Raw genomic sequence first — 13,234 nt, forward strand, 5'->3', positions numbered from 1 at the left:
AGTTAATGCGTTATGTTCTGGATATATGCGACTGGGTGTTTTTCAATTTATAAAAAGTGTGTGTAACAGGTTATTAAAATATTGCGGTAAAGTAAAGTTACTGGTTATACCAATAAAATGCCGATAAAAAGTAAACCTAAGCTTAATTATGAATACAGATACAAGACCCGATTACCGATACATGAATATGAGATTGAAACTGACTGTAGAGTATATACAAAGGGTCGTGTTATTGTGGTGGCAAGTCTTATGTATGAAATAGAGATCGACGGAAGAGGGTAATTAATAACAAACATCGCAAGTTCATTAATTGCATTAAAAGATATGACTATTGTTTTGCTTTTGCTTGGCGTACACCTCTCTGTGATCGGCCGTGTTTCCACATCTCTGTGGTGAAACAAAGATGAATGTAATGAACGCAAGGTTGTTTCATCTCTTGAAGTACTTCTCGCTTTAGTTAAAGCATTCTTTCTAACCTTCTTTCGATAGGAAGAATGACATCTTCACTTCTGCTCTCACAGGTGAAGAATGTCGTCTAGCTTGCTTTTAGTAAACATATTCATTTCTTTAGCACAGATACTTAATTTACTTGTTTGATTCATTCTAATTACAAGGGATTAGAAAACATTATGGAGAAAAGCGATTAATGGAGGAACAGAAATAGACAGAAAAGATGGAGATTGAAAATGATCATGACATTCAATACTTAAATATTTACGTTCTGATACATGGTGTGAATGATAGAGATTAAGAAGATTAAATACAATTTGATGATAAGAGATAGAAACAAATACAAAAAAGTGCCAACATCTTGACACAGATCTGGACGGTGGATTTGCTTGTCGGCGAATGGAGTGAATGGAAGGAAGAGGCGTCCCTCTCAGGCTTGCTCGTCTGGTAGGAGTGACTGTTTACAGAGCTTCAACGGCGGATAGAAAGGATTTTCCTTGAGACTCATTCTCGGCCTTGTCTGTTGAATCTTCTCGGATCTTCTCCGTCATCAGGCATCATACCAGTCTCTCTCTCAATTTACAAATTAAAAGATATGCCCCTAGTCCAAGTATATTTCTCATAGAATTTCAAAGGCTATTTATAGGCTCAGCTTTGACTCTCTGCCGTGTGGACCCCACTTTATTGTTATGAAAATTCGAAAATGGTGGAGTGATATTGTGAACCCCGAAAATCCTAAATTTCTCATATTTGAGAGATATATTCCCTATTGAGATTTGTGTGATGAGTAGGTTGATGTGGAAACTTAGATTGTGGAATGTAGAAAAATAGTGGAAAATTAGCAAGAAAAGAGAAATTTGAATTTGACTTTTTGGGGAAAATTTGGAAATTTGGCCAAGTATAGAATTTCGTTGTGGGTGGTGTTGATGCGTTTTTTGAAGCGTTGTTGGTGAGGGCATTGTGGGCTAAATAAGGAAAATGGTTGATAATGCATTGGAAGGCACACGAGTAGGGAGGCATGTATGGCTTTGCATCGGAGCAGGCCGCACCAAGTGCCACATGCGAGCAGCCTCGGGCTAACGCTGCCCATGCCATGCGTTCAAGTTAGACCTCGGCTACGCACCGCCTGCTCAATAGCTGGAGACAACTCAATAGTTGACGGACATGCCCATGCGGTGAGCGCCCTGCGAGCAAACCATGCCATGCGTCAAGTTGCTCCCTCCATGCTAGACCAAGATGCGATTAGGCCCATGGCGGCATGAACGAGTGCGAGCGATGGCAACATACGCCACATGCCCATGCATCGACCAGTAGACTGCCAGCACCGAACACTCGGCCAAATCAAAGGCGTCGCAATGTAGCCCATTGATGGCCATTAGCACGCCCAATGATATCGAAACAGCCAGCCAGCGAACGCCTTGCATGAGCGACCAGCTTATGAGTTCCTGTCTGCATGGGGTGTCACAACATCCCCATGCCCTGCCAAGCAAGCCGTGCCAATGCTACTAGTGGGCAAATGCGTCGAGGTCCTATGGGCAGGCACACTCTAGTGCGTTGGTGATGGTTAGCTCTTGCGATGGCTAAGGTCTGAATTGTAGATGTTATGACTTCGGCTTAGCTATGCGTTGAGTATGGATTTATGTGTTGAAACATCCAAGAGTTATTGCGAGTACAAGGGGAAAGAGATCGATAGTAGAAGACATCATCAAAACCATGTGTTTCTTGAAGGACAGTCACCTTAAGCCTAAAAAATATTCTGACGGTAGTTCTTAGTCTGGAATAGTCTCTGCGTTGGCTATACAGGAGGTTAAGACACTAGCTGGAATGCACAAATTGGTTGATGGGTGAAAAGGAGGACACTTGAGCTATGAGCGGGCAAGTAGGTGGTTTCAACTCTGGAGAAGGTTGGGAACAGCTTAAATAGAGCCAAGAGACTTCGTTCACAATTCAAGAAATACTGAAAAAGAGGTGGGGTAAGTGAGCAAACCATTGCGTCTTGGAACCAAATCCAATAGCATTAGTCATAGAGGACGCATTGGACAGTGAAGTCTGAAGAATACATCATTTTGGGCCGAGCTTTTGAATCATTCAGAGGTTGGGCTTCTGTAAGAAGAAGGCTCAAAGGGATCGAGCTAGAAACGAGAAGAAGAGAAGGGTCAGGCGAGTATCGGTCATTTTGGCCAGTCTCCTTGAAGATTCTGTGATTTTGGCCAAACCAATGAGAAAAGAAAGTTCTGCAGCTCTAAGTTTGAGGTAGATTTCGAGACATTTTAGAATTATGTTTGTAGAAGAAGTAGTATACTCAAAATAAGGTCCAGAACCTTATTATAGACAATTGTCTAAGCTGTTAAATTGAATCGGATTTTGGGTAGGCGTGAAAAGAGGAGACATTCGAGTAGAAAAGGGGAGTTACTTAGAGTGAAAAGCTCCTAAGCAATTTTCCAAGGTGAGTGGCGATGTCGAAACGGTTTTGACTTAAAACATTAGTGCTTAAATATTTGATTTACTCATGTTGTTATAGAAAGCATGTTTTTAAAGAAGATTATTTATGCAGCATTGTTACAAAGTAATTTCCAAGCAAACCATGAGTTATGTCTGAAACGCATTGCATATGTTGAGAAATTTGTGAAAATGATTTATATGTGTTAAATCATTATTTCAGCATGCATAGTTATCCTTTAAAAGCCATGTTTTTATATGTGTTACTTTAACATGCTATTAAAGAGAAAAGTTATTTATGACTAGTTTTACTTAAACGTGTTGATACCAAGGACATATGAGAAGTATCGCCCAACAGCATACTGAAGGACATTTGAGAAGGTATCTATTGGTGCTGAAGAACATTGAGAAGGTAAAACCAACAAGATACTGAAAGACGTTTGAGAAGGTATCTAAGCAGATGTACCTAAGGTATGACGGTACTTGAGTATGGCCACGTGCACGTAGGTAGTTAGAGTCAGAGATTGAGCAAAAGGGTCTCTCTTGACTAGAAGTTGGTATTGGGATTGTTTTATCCATAGTAAGGGTTATTCTCAACTGAGAAATAGTTTTACTGTTTTATGATTAAAACAGCTTTATATGTTTATGCTTTGAAAAAATGTTTATACTACAATACAAGTACTATAGAAACTTATATTTAAGAGAAAAATCTTTATTGAGATTTTTGCCTGACGAGAATCAATTATCTTTCTTAAGTCACTTACTGGGACAAGCTCACCCTGTTTTTTAAATTTTTCTTCCCCCCATAGGTAGCGGTTAAATCCTCTGAAGATAGCTCCATGCATCTGCTTTGCCATAAAGGATCAAAAGACTTGTAACCCGTTTGTTTAGGTGGTTACTGTTAAATATTGTTACACATGTTACTATTGTTCATATAGGGATTAGGGTTTGTGGTTTTGGGATTTGTAAATATAGTGTTGTAATGAGTCTAAATATGTTATGTTTCTAAATTAATAATTTTTGTCCTAAAGACATTCTGCTGTATATGAGTTATATATTGGTATCAGAGTTATTCCGCAAGAGTTATTAGGCAGTAAGTGTCAGCCAAAGGGTTGATACTGCTGCAGTCACGCCCTTCTCTAGGCTAAGAGGGTGGTCTGGGGTGGGGTGTGATAGCTTGGTATCAGAGCAAAGGTATACGTAAACTTGGGAAAGGTTTGAGCTAGCTTAGTATTAAGAGCATAAGGTATTGAGTGAAGAGAGAGTTCATTGCATTAGATTAAGTCCCATAGATAGGTCCCTACAATTGTACCTAATAATTAGGCAAATGATTTGAGGAGAAGTGGTAAGCAGAGCAGAAGACTGAGGAGAGGAATGTGTTGACCCTACCAGTGGAGGTCCTGAAGTTAGACGGGACCCAGATCCGAAGAGGAAAAGAGCTAGCTAGTAGATGCTAGAGCGGAAGCAACTTCTGCAACGAGTCGAGTAATCCAGGGTAGGTGTATAACCCTAGATGGAGGATTGAGTATTTGATAGAATCACTCAAAGATTGTAGTGTGGATCGATTCAGAATGATCCATAAAAGAAATTCGGCGTCGAGAGGCTGAAAGCTTTAGGTGCCATGATTCGGCCACAGACATTCGATGGAGTAATGGCTGATAGAGGAATATGTTTTTAGGTTATGAGATGCCCTGAGGATGTAAGGTCGAGCTAGCGCCATTCTGCTGCAGAAAGGGGCTGGAAATGGTGGAAAGTGATAGAGGCTAGAAAGTAGTGTAAACTATGACTTGATCTTTAGACAAGTATTTGAGAATAAATACTACCTAGTTCTTTTTAAAGAAGCAAAGAGGGAGAATTCCTTAGCTAACTCCAGGGAATGATTGAAAGTTGAATCGCGGGTATCGAGAGTATCCTAAGAATACTAGGATCCAGGTTTATTGGCGCGCTTTTTTGCTTCAAATCCATCGTAGCGGCGAAACAGGTGGATTTCACTCACTGAGAAGCGACAACTAGTGTGTTTGTGAGGAATTGGTTGCAAATCTGCAACTCTTTGAGATTTAGTTTCTCTGACAAGAAAAAAGATTAGACAAATACACGCATACACCGTTTGTAAAACCTTCCTAATTACTAACAACTCAATTCTGTGGTTGATGTTAATTTTCACCTCAGCTCCGCTGGCTCGCACGGTCACTTAAGCTCCCGTCTTCAAATGGAACTTCTCTGTTGAAAAGTTTTAGTTAGTATTTTTAGAAATTTTTTTTGACTATACAAAAACTAAGGTTTTAGATTACGTGGTTTTCTTGTTCCCTCTACGTGGCACAGTACTTGTACTACAGTATAAACATTTTTCAAGCATAAAACATATAAAGCTATTTTAATCATAAAACAGTAAAACTATTTCTCAGTTGAGAATAACCCTTACTGTGGATAAAACAATCCCAACACCAACTGCTAGTCAAGAGAGAACCCTTTTGCTCAATCTCCGACTCTAGCTACCTACGTGCACGTGGCCATACTAAGTACTGTCATACCTTAGGTACTTCTGTACATATATCTTCTCAAACGTCCTTCAGTATCTGGTTGGTTTGGTACCTTCTTAAACATCCTTCAGTACCAATAGATACCTTCTCAATGTCCTTCGGTATCTAATTGGACGGGTACCTTCTCAAACGTCCTTCGGTTTCGCGTTTTAAGTAAAATTAGTCATAAATGACTTTCTCTCTTTAAAGCATGTAAAGTGTCACAAATATAAAAACATGGCTTTAAAGGTACTAACGCGTGTTGAGTATATTTAACACATATAAATCGCTTTTCAACAATTTCTCACACATTCATGCGTTTAAAACATAACTCGTGGTTTGCTAGGAAATTACTTTGTAAAACTCGCTGGCATGAGAATAGTCTTCTTTAAAACATGGTTTCTATAACATGTTGTAATCAAACATTTTAAGCAAATGTTTTAGCCAAAACATTTTAGCCACTCAGCTTGATTGCTTAGGAGCTTTTCACTCTAGTAGCTCCCTTTTCACCCCTAGAATCCAGATTCCACTTTCAGCTTAGATTACTCATAGTTATAAACCTTATTTTTTCTACAAATATTCTAAAATGTCTCAGGAAGCATACCCTAAAATCTGAGCTTATAACTCCTCGTGATTTGGCCGGAATCACATAATCTTCAAGACTGGCCCAAACTGATTCGACAGCCTGACCCTTCTGTCTTCTTCTCAGTTTCCAGCCTGATCCCTTCGAGCTTTTCCTCTAGCAGCCCTACCCTGAAAACTAGACTCTCAGATATTTTAGGTTGCTTTGAAATCACTCCAAACGCATGAGTAAATAGGGAGAACTTCTCATCCCAATTTGATGCGTCCTCTTTAGACTTTACTATCCAATGCGTCCTCTTTGAAATTCTATGACTAACGCATGGATTTGGAGCCAAGGTTTGCTCAACACTCCCACTCTTTTTACTGTATTTTTGAATTGTGATCTAAAAATGAAGTCTTTTGGCCCTATATATAGGCGTCCAAACCTTCTTCAAAATCGACACCACCTACTTGGCTACATGTCCAAGTGTTTCTCCCTTACACTACCAACACATCTTTTTTATCAGCACAATATAAGTGTCTTTCTCCCATGTACCCAATGCATGAGCTTACAATCTGATGCAACCACCTCAAATTCTTAAGGCATAAGGCTTCCTCCCAAGAAGACACATGGCTTGATGTCGTTTTTTAAGTGATCTCATCCTTTATATGCGTCCAACTCTTGGATATTCAACACATAGTCCATACTCAATGCATAGCCTATAATCAACGCATAGCAAGCCAATTCACTACCATCGCAATCCAACTTAGCCATCGCAATCCAACTTAGCCATCCCAAGAGCTAGCCATCACCAACGCATAGGGTGACTGCCCATCCTCAACGCATGGCTCACTAGGTAGCATCGCACGGCTTGCTTGGCATGGGCGCATGGTGCTGGCCACCGACGTATGGGCGTGCTGTATAAGTTGGCCACTCGACGCATGGGCGTGCTGCATAGGCTGGCCATCGCTCACTTTCTCGGCCGCATGGGCGTGCTTGGTTGCATGGCAGGGGTGTTTGACAGGGCGCTCGCTACATAGGCATCGACGCATGGGCATGGCCACTCGGCAGGCTCGACAGTGCTTGACGCATGAGCTAGGTACATCGACGCATGCCTGGGCAGTTTGGCCGAGGCTACTCAACGCATGGCTAGGCATTTGGCCGAGGTTGCGCGACGCATGCCACCCTCCAGCCCATCTAACGCATCCATCATCCAACGCATCCAACGCAACCAATGCATCCAACGCATCCATCATCCAATGCATCCAATGCATCCAATGCATCTAACCAACGTAATGCGTTGGTCTAACCTCCAAGGCATGCGTCACTCCCACTTCAACTTCTCCCTTGGCCCAAATAACCTCTCCAAGATCTTATGGCCAATGCATGGCAATGCCTAGTCCAACACTTAGTCAATTTTTCATCAATTAAAGTTTAACTCAACTATTCAAGGAAAATCTATTCAACACCAAGAAATTTTCCTTCACTTCAACATAGGATTTAACTTTTACTTAGTTAATTTCCTTAACCACTTGCTTAAGTAGGAATAATGGAAATCCGGGTTTCACAGTTGAGGAGAATAAGAAGGAAAAGAAGAGCAAAGGAAATAAGGTTGGAGAAGGTGATCCATCCCATCATCGCAAAGCAGAGAAGAAAATCAAAGAGAAGGAGGATGAAGAGGATGAGAAGGCCAATCTAAGGAAGAGGAAAGAGAGGGAAGAAAGGAAAGAGAACAGGCGTGAAGAAAGGCGCCTGAAGAAGGAAGAAGAAAGGAAAAAGAAGGCTACAAGCCCAGAGTTGGACGGTGAATCCACCTCTATAAGGGAGAACAAGGGGGAATCAGTGCAACTGAGAGAAACAGCGCAACCTGAAACAACGTAAATGGTTGCGACTGACGAAGGAGAAGAAGGAGATGTTACACCCTTGATGCGGTGCCGCAAGGAGAATGTACCGCAAGGGTCAACCGTGGACCCTCCAATTTTGATTGACGCATTAGAAGAGCGGGAGAGGAGAAGAAAAGAAGAGGAAGAAAAGAAGGAAAAAATGTTGCGGGCACAACTCATCATCGTAGAGGGTAGTTGAAAGAGGAGACTACAAGATGAGAAGGTGTGCCGCAATTATGAAATTTTGAGAATCGAGGAGATAAGAAGGCTCGAAGAGGAACAGCGCCTTTTGCTGGCCTCCGAGCAGTTTGAAAGAGAGTTTGAAACAAAAGAGAGAGAAGAGGCAGAAGAAGAAAAGAAAAAGAAGGAAAAAGAAGAGGAAAAGAAGAAAGAAGAAAAGGAGAAGAAGCGCCAAGCAAACATGCAGCGCTTAACAAAGAAGAAAGGAAAAGAACTTGCTGAACGGGAAAAAGAGGAATAATGCAAGGAGCGAGAAAGAAAAAAAAGGCAGAAATCCCGCCTTGCGTTGACTAAGGAAAAGGGCAAAGCAGTCGCAGAGAGTAGCAAGCCTGCGTTGGCAAAGGTGCGTCCATCAAGAAAGAAGGAGAACAATGACTTACTGGTAGAGATGGGCTTTTTCCCTGCACCAACGCCACTACTAGACTTGATTACGAGCGTGATCGTAGAACATAGATGGGACACATTTTGCCAGTGCCCAGCCATTGTTATTCCAAAGGTAGTGTGCGACTTTTACCATGGACGGCTACATGGCACCAAGGATATGGTGACCATAAAAGGGCAAACGGTGTCTTTCAGTGCAAGGGACATTAATGAACTATACTGGATGAAGGATAACCTGGATGCACCGGGCAACAAAATCACTGATGATCAGACTGAAGAGCAGGTGGAAGATAAGCTGCGAGTATTAACACAATTGGGCATTAAGTGGTTGGTTTCTTTAAAAGGCTTCAAGACCCTGGCGTCAAAGACTCTGCTTCCTGAGGCGTGGCTTTGGGTTTATTTGGTCAAACGGCAGCTGATCCCAACTTCCCATGACAAAAAAATTTCGAGGGATCGAGTTATGGCCACATATTGCATTGTGCGCGGCATTCCAATCGATGTAGGCCAGTTGATCGCAAGATAAATTCGGGGTTTTGTGGGGCACATAAGAGGGCAGTACTTCTTCCCATGGATGGTTTCAAGTTTATGCCTATCATTGGGTGTGGGCATTGATGAAGAGCTAATGGCAGAAGTTCACGGCCTAATAAACGTCAAGATTTTGAGGTTGCTCCTCAAAGATTCCCCACACTGCCCTGAACTCCCTTTGAAAAGGCCTAACATAGATTTGAATGCACTGCAAGAGCCCAAGCTAAAGAAACAGCGTAGAGACGACAAGGGAAAGNCTCATAACCTTAAAACATTTCTCAATCAAGTCCAACCAGATCTCAGCATCTACTAGATCTGTGGCTCCATCGAACGTCATGGCACCTAAAGCTTTCAGCCTCTCGACGCCGAATTTCTTTTATGGATCATTCTGAATCGATCCTACACTTGTCGCCAATCTTTGAGTGATTCTATCAAATACTCAATCCTCCATCTAGGGTTATACACCTACCCTGGATGTACTCGACTCGTTTGCAGAAGTTGCTTCCTGCTCTACTGAGTCTCTAGCTCTTTTCCTCTTCGGATCTGGGTCCCGTCTAACTTCAGGACCTCCACTGGTAGGGTCAACATTCCTCTCCTCAGTCTTCTTGCTCTGCTTACCACTTCTCCTCAACATCTTTGCCTAATTATTAGGTACACATGTTAGGGACCTATCTATGGGACTTAATCTAATGCATGAACTCTCTCTTTCACTCAATACCTTATGCTCTTAATACTAAGCTAGCTCAAACCTTTCCCAAGTTTACGTATACCTTTGCTCTGATACCAAGCTATCACACCCCACCCCAGACCACCCTCTTAGCCTAGAGAAGGGCGTGACTGCAGCAGTTATCAACCCTTTGGCTGACACTTACTGCCTAATAACTCTTGCGGAATAACTCTGATACCAATATATAACTCATATACAGCAGAATGTCTTTAGGACAAAAATTTATTAATTTAGAAACATAACATATTTAGACTCATTACAACACTATATTTACAAATCCCAAAACCCACAAACCCTAATCCCTATATGAACAATAGTAACATGTGTACAATATTAACAGTAACCACCTAAACAAACGGGTTACAAGTCTTTTGATCCTTTAGTGGCAAAGCAGATGCAGAGCTATCTTCAGAGGATTTAACCGCTACCTATGGGGGGGAAGAAAACATTTAAAAACAGGGTGAGCTTGTGCCCAGTAAGTGACTTAAGAAAGATAATTGATTCTCGTGCAAAATCTCAATAAAGATTTTCTCTTAAATATAAGTTTCTATAGTACTTGTATTGTAGTATAAACATTTTTCAAGCATAAAACATATAAAGCTGTTTTAATCATAAAACAGTAAAACTATTTCTCAGTTGAGAATAACCCTTACTATGGATAAAACAATCCCAATACCAACTTCTAGTCAAGAGAGAACCCTTTTGCTCAATCTCTGACTCTAACTACCTACGTGCACGTGGCCATACTAAGTACCGTCATACCTTAGGTACATCTGCTTAGATACCTTCTCAAACGTCTTTCAGTATCTTGTTGGTTTGGTACCTTCTCAAATGTTCTTCAGTACCAATAGATACCTTCTCAAATGTCCTTCAGTATCTAGTTGGGCGGATACCTTCTCAAATGTCCTTTGGTATCACGTTTTAAGTAAAACTAGTCATAAATAACTTTCTCTTTAAAGCATGTAAAGTATAACACATATAAAAACATGGCTTTAAAGATACTAATGCATGCTGAGTATATTTAACACATATAAATCACTTTTCAACAATTTCTCACATATGCATGCGTTTCAGACATAACTCATGGTTTGCTTGGAAATTACTTTGTAAACATGCTGGCATGAGAATAATCTTCTTTAAAACATGCTTTCTATAACACATTGTAATCAAATATTTTAAGCAAATGTTTTAGTCAAAACGTTTCAGCCACTCACCTTGATTGCTTAGGAGCTTTTCACTCTAGTAACTCCCTTTTCTACCTCGAGCTCTCTTTTCACCCCCAAAATCCAGATTCAATTTACAGCTTAGATTTCTTATAGTTCTGGACCTTATTTTGAGATACTTCCTTCTACAAACATATTCTAAAATGTCTCGAAATCTTACCTCAAACTTTGAGCTCAGAACTTCTCATGGTTTGGCCAAAATCACAGAATCTTCAAGACTGGCCCAAAATGATCCGATAGCCTGACCCTTCTGTCTTCTTCTCAGTTTCTAGCCCGATCCCTTTGAGCTTTTCTTCCAGAAGCCCTACCCTGAATGATTCCAAAGCTGGCCCAAAATGATGTATTCTCTTCAGACTTCACTGTCCAATGCGTCCTCTATGACTAATGCATGGATTTGGTTCCAACGCAAGGTTTGCTCACTCTCCCACTCTTTTTACAGTATTTCTGAATTGTGAACGAAGTCTCTTGGCTCTATTTAAGGCGTCCCAACCTTCTCCAGAGTTGACACCACCTACTTGCTTGCATAGCCAAGTGTCTCCTTTTCACCCCATCAACGCAATGTTGTGGTCATCGCAAGCTAAGTGTCTTCCTCCTGTATAGCCAACGCATGAGCTTCCAATTAGATGCCACTACCTCAATTTTTTTAGGCTTAAGGCTTTCCTTCCAAGAAGACACATGGTTTTGATGATGTTCTTCTACTGATCTCTTCCCTTGTATGCGTCCAACTCTTGGATGTTCAACACATAATCCATACTCAACGCATAGCAAGCCAAATCACTAACATCACAATTCAACTTAGCCATCGNCTGCCATGACAAGGCAGGTGTTGATCAATATTCAGTGCAACACTTATACGATTCACCTGCACCAAAGACAGATAGCGGAGCGCAGCCATGAGTACTTTAATTTTCTGACAACATATCTTCATGGACCCATGGTTCCTCCACATCTCAGGCAGCATTTGATTTTTGTATAAGCTCCTCAAGTACCACATCCGAACCCTCCTCCAGAACCTCCTGCTCCTCAATAATCTTTACATTTATTTTTTTGTGGCCATTCTGTTAATTTTATTTAATTCATTATTTTTCTATGCTTATCTAAATTCTTTGATTCATTGTACAGGCAACAACTTTGTATTGCGTTATTTGTAATTATTTGTATAATTAGTTAATTTTCAATACAACTAAGTAACAATTCTATCCATATGCCTGTGCCTCTTCTTTATCATCCTTTGTCAACTTTGCGACATTGTTAATCTTTCGTTTTGCGTTATTCATTGCGCTGTCATGATGTATAATATGCATAGATTTAGGAATATTTCCCACACTTTGTATTTTCTGACTAACACTTAGTTAATTCGTAGCTTAGCAATGCTTTACCTTTTATCCTTCAAAATTCTGCTCAAACCTTCTTTTTGAAATTTTGTCTAAGTGTTTGTCTATTCTGTCCAAACAAAGCAATGAGGATCTTGCGCATCTCTAAATTTAGGGGTGGGGAAGGTCTGAACAGATGAGATCAAGCGTATGCAGTCATTAAGAAAAATGCGCTCATTAAAAAAAAATCATATAAACTCCAATGTCAGCACAAGGGAAACCTCAGAAACATTCCCAACCTGATAAGAGTTAAGTTGTGAAAGGAGCCTGCTCGTAGTTGGATGTTCGCATGACACCCGTGAAGGAAAGCCAAAACGAAGGTGGGTTTCAAAGAACAACGCAATATGAAAAGAGAAAAACGAGAAAGAAAAATAAAACAAACAAGAGACAACTCCTCTGAAATTCATGAGTTAAAGTTGAGATTGGCACACAACCGTAGTTGGATGTTCCCATGACACCCGTGGGAACAAGCCAAAACGAAGGATGTAACCATGATCAACAATCTAATAAATGACGCAAAGTTTTACCACCGCATCCAGAAACATCAAGTTGTTTTGACAAGAAAAGGTAAACATTCTTTTTAAAACTAGAAAAGCATTTTTTAGCAGAAATTTGTTGTATAGAAGAATAAAGTAGGGCTTTGTTAGGAATTTTCAAAGATAGAAAGAAATTGCGTTGTTAGGTAATGTGCCTAAGTGGAGAATTTGGAGCAACCAATCGACACAAAAATTTAGGATAGGAATTGAGCATTATTGCCTTAGTAGAAGATATTCTTGAGGATAAGCATATATCTAAATTTGGGGATGTGATAACTTGTAGAAATTCAAGTTATTTATACTACTTTATTTAGATATTGCGGCCAAAAGAAAGGAAAGTTGCGTCAATTCTATGGAAATTAACTAAGAAATACAA

This window comes from Benincasa hispida, chromosome 4, assembly GCF_009727055.1.
Source record: "Benincasa hispida cultivar B227 chromosome 4, ASM972705v1, whole genome shotgun sequence".
Classification (NCBI taxonomy): domain Eukaryota; kingdom Viridiplantae; phylum Streptophyta; class Magnoliopsida; order Cucurbitales; family Cucurbitaceae; genus Benincasa; species Benincasa hispida.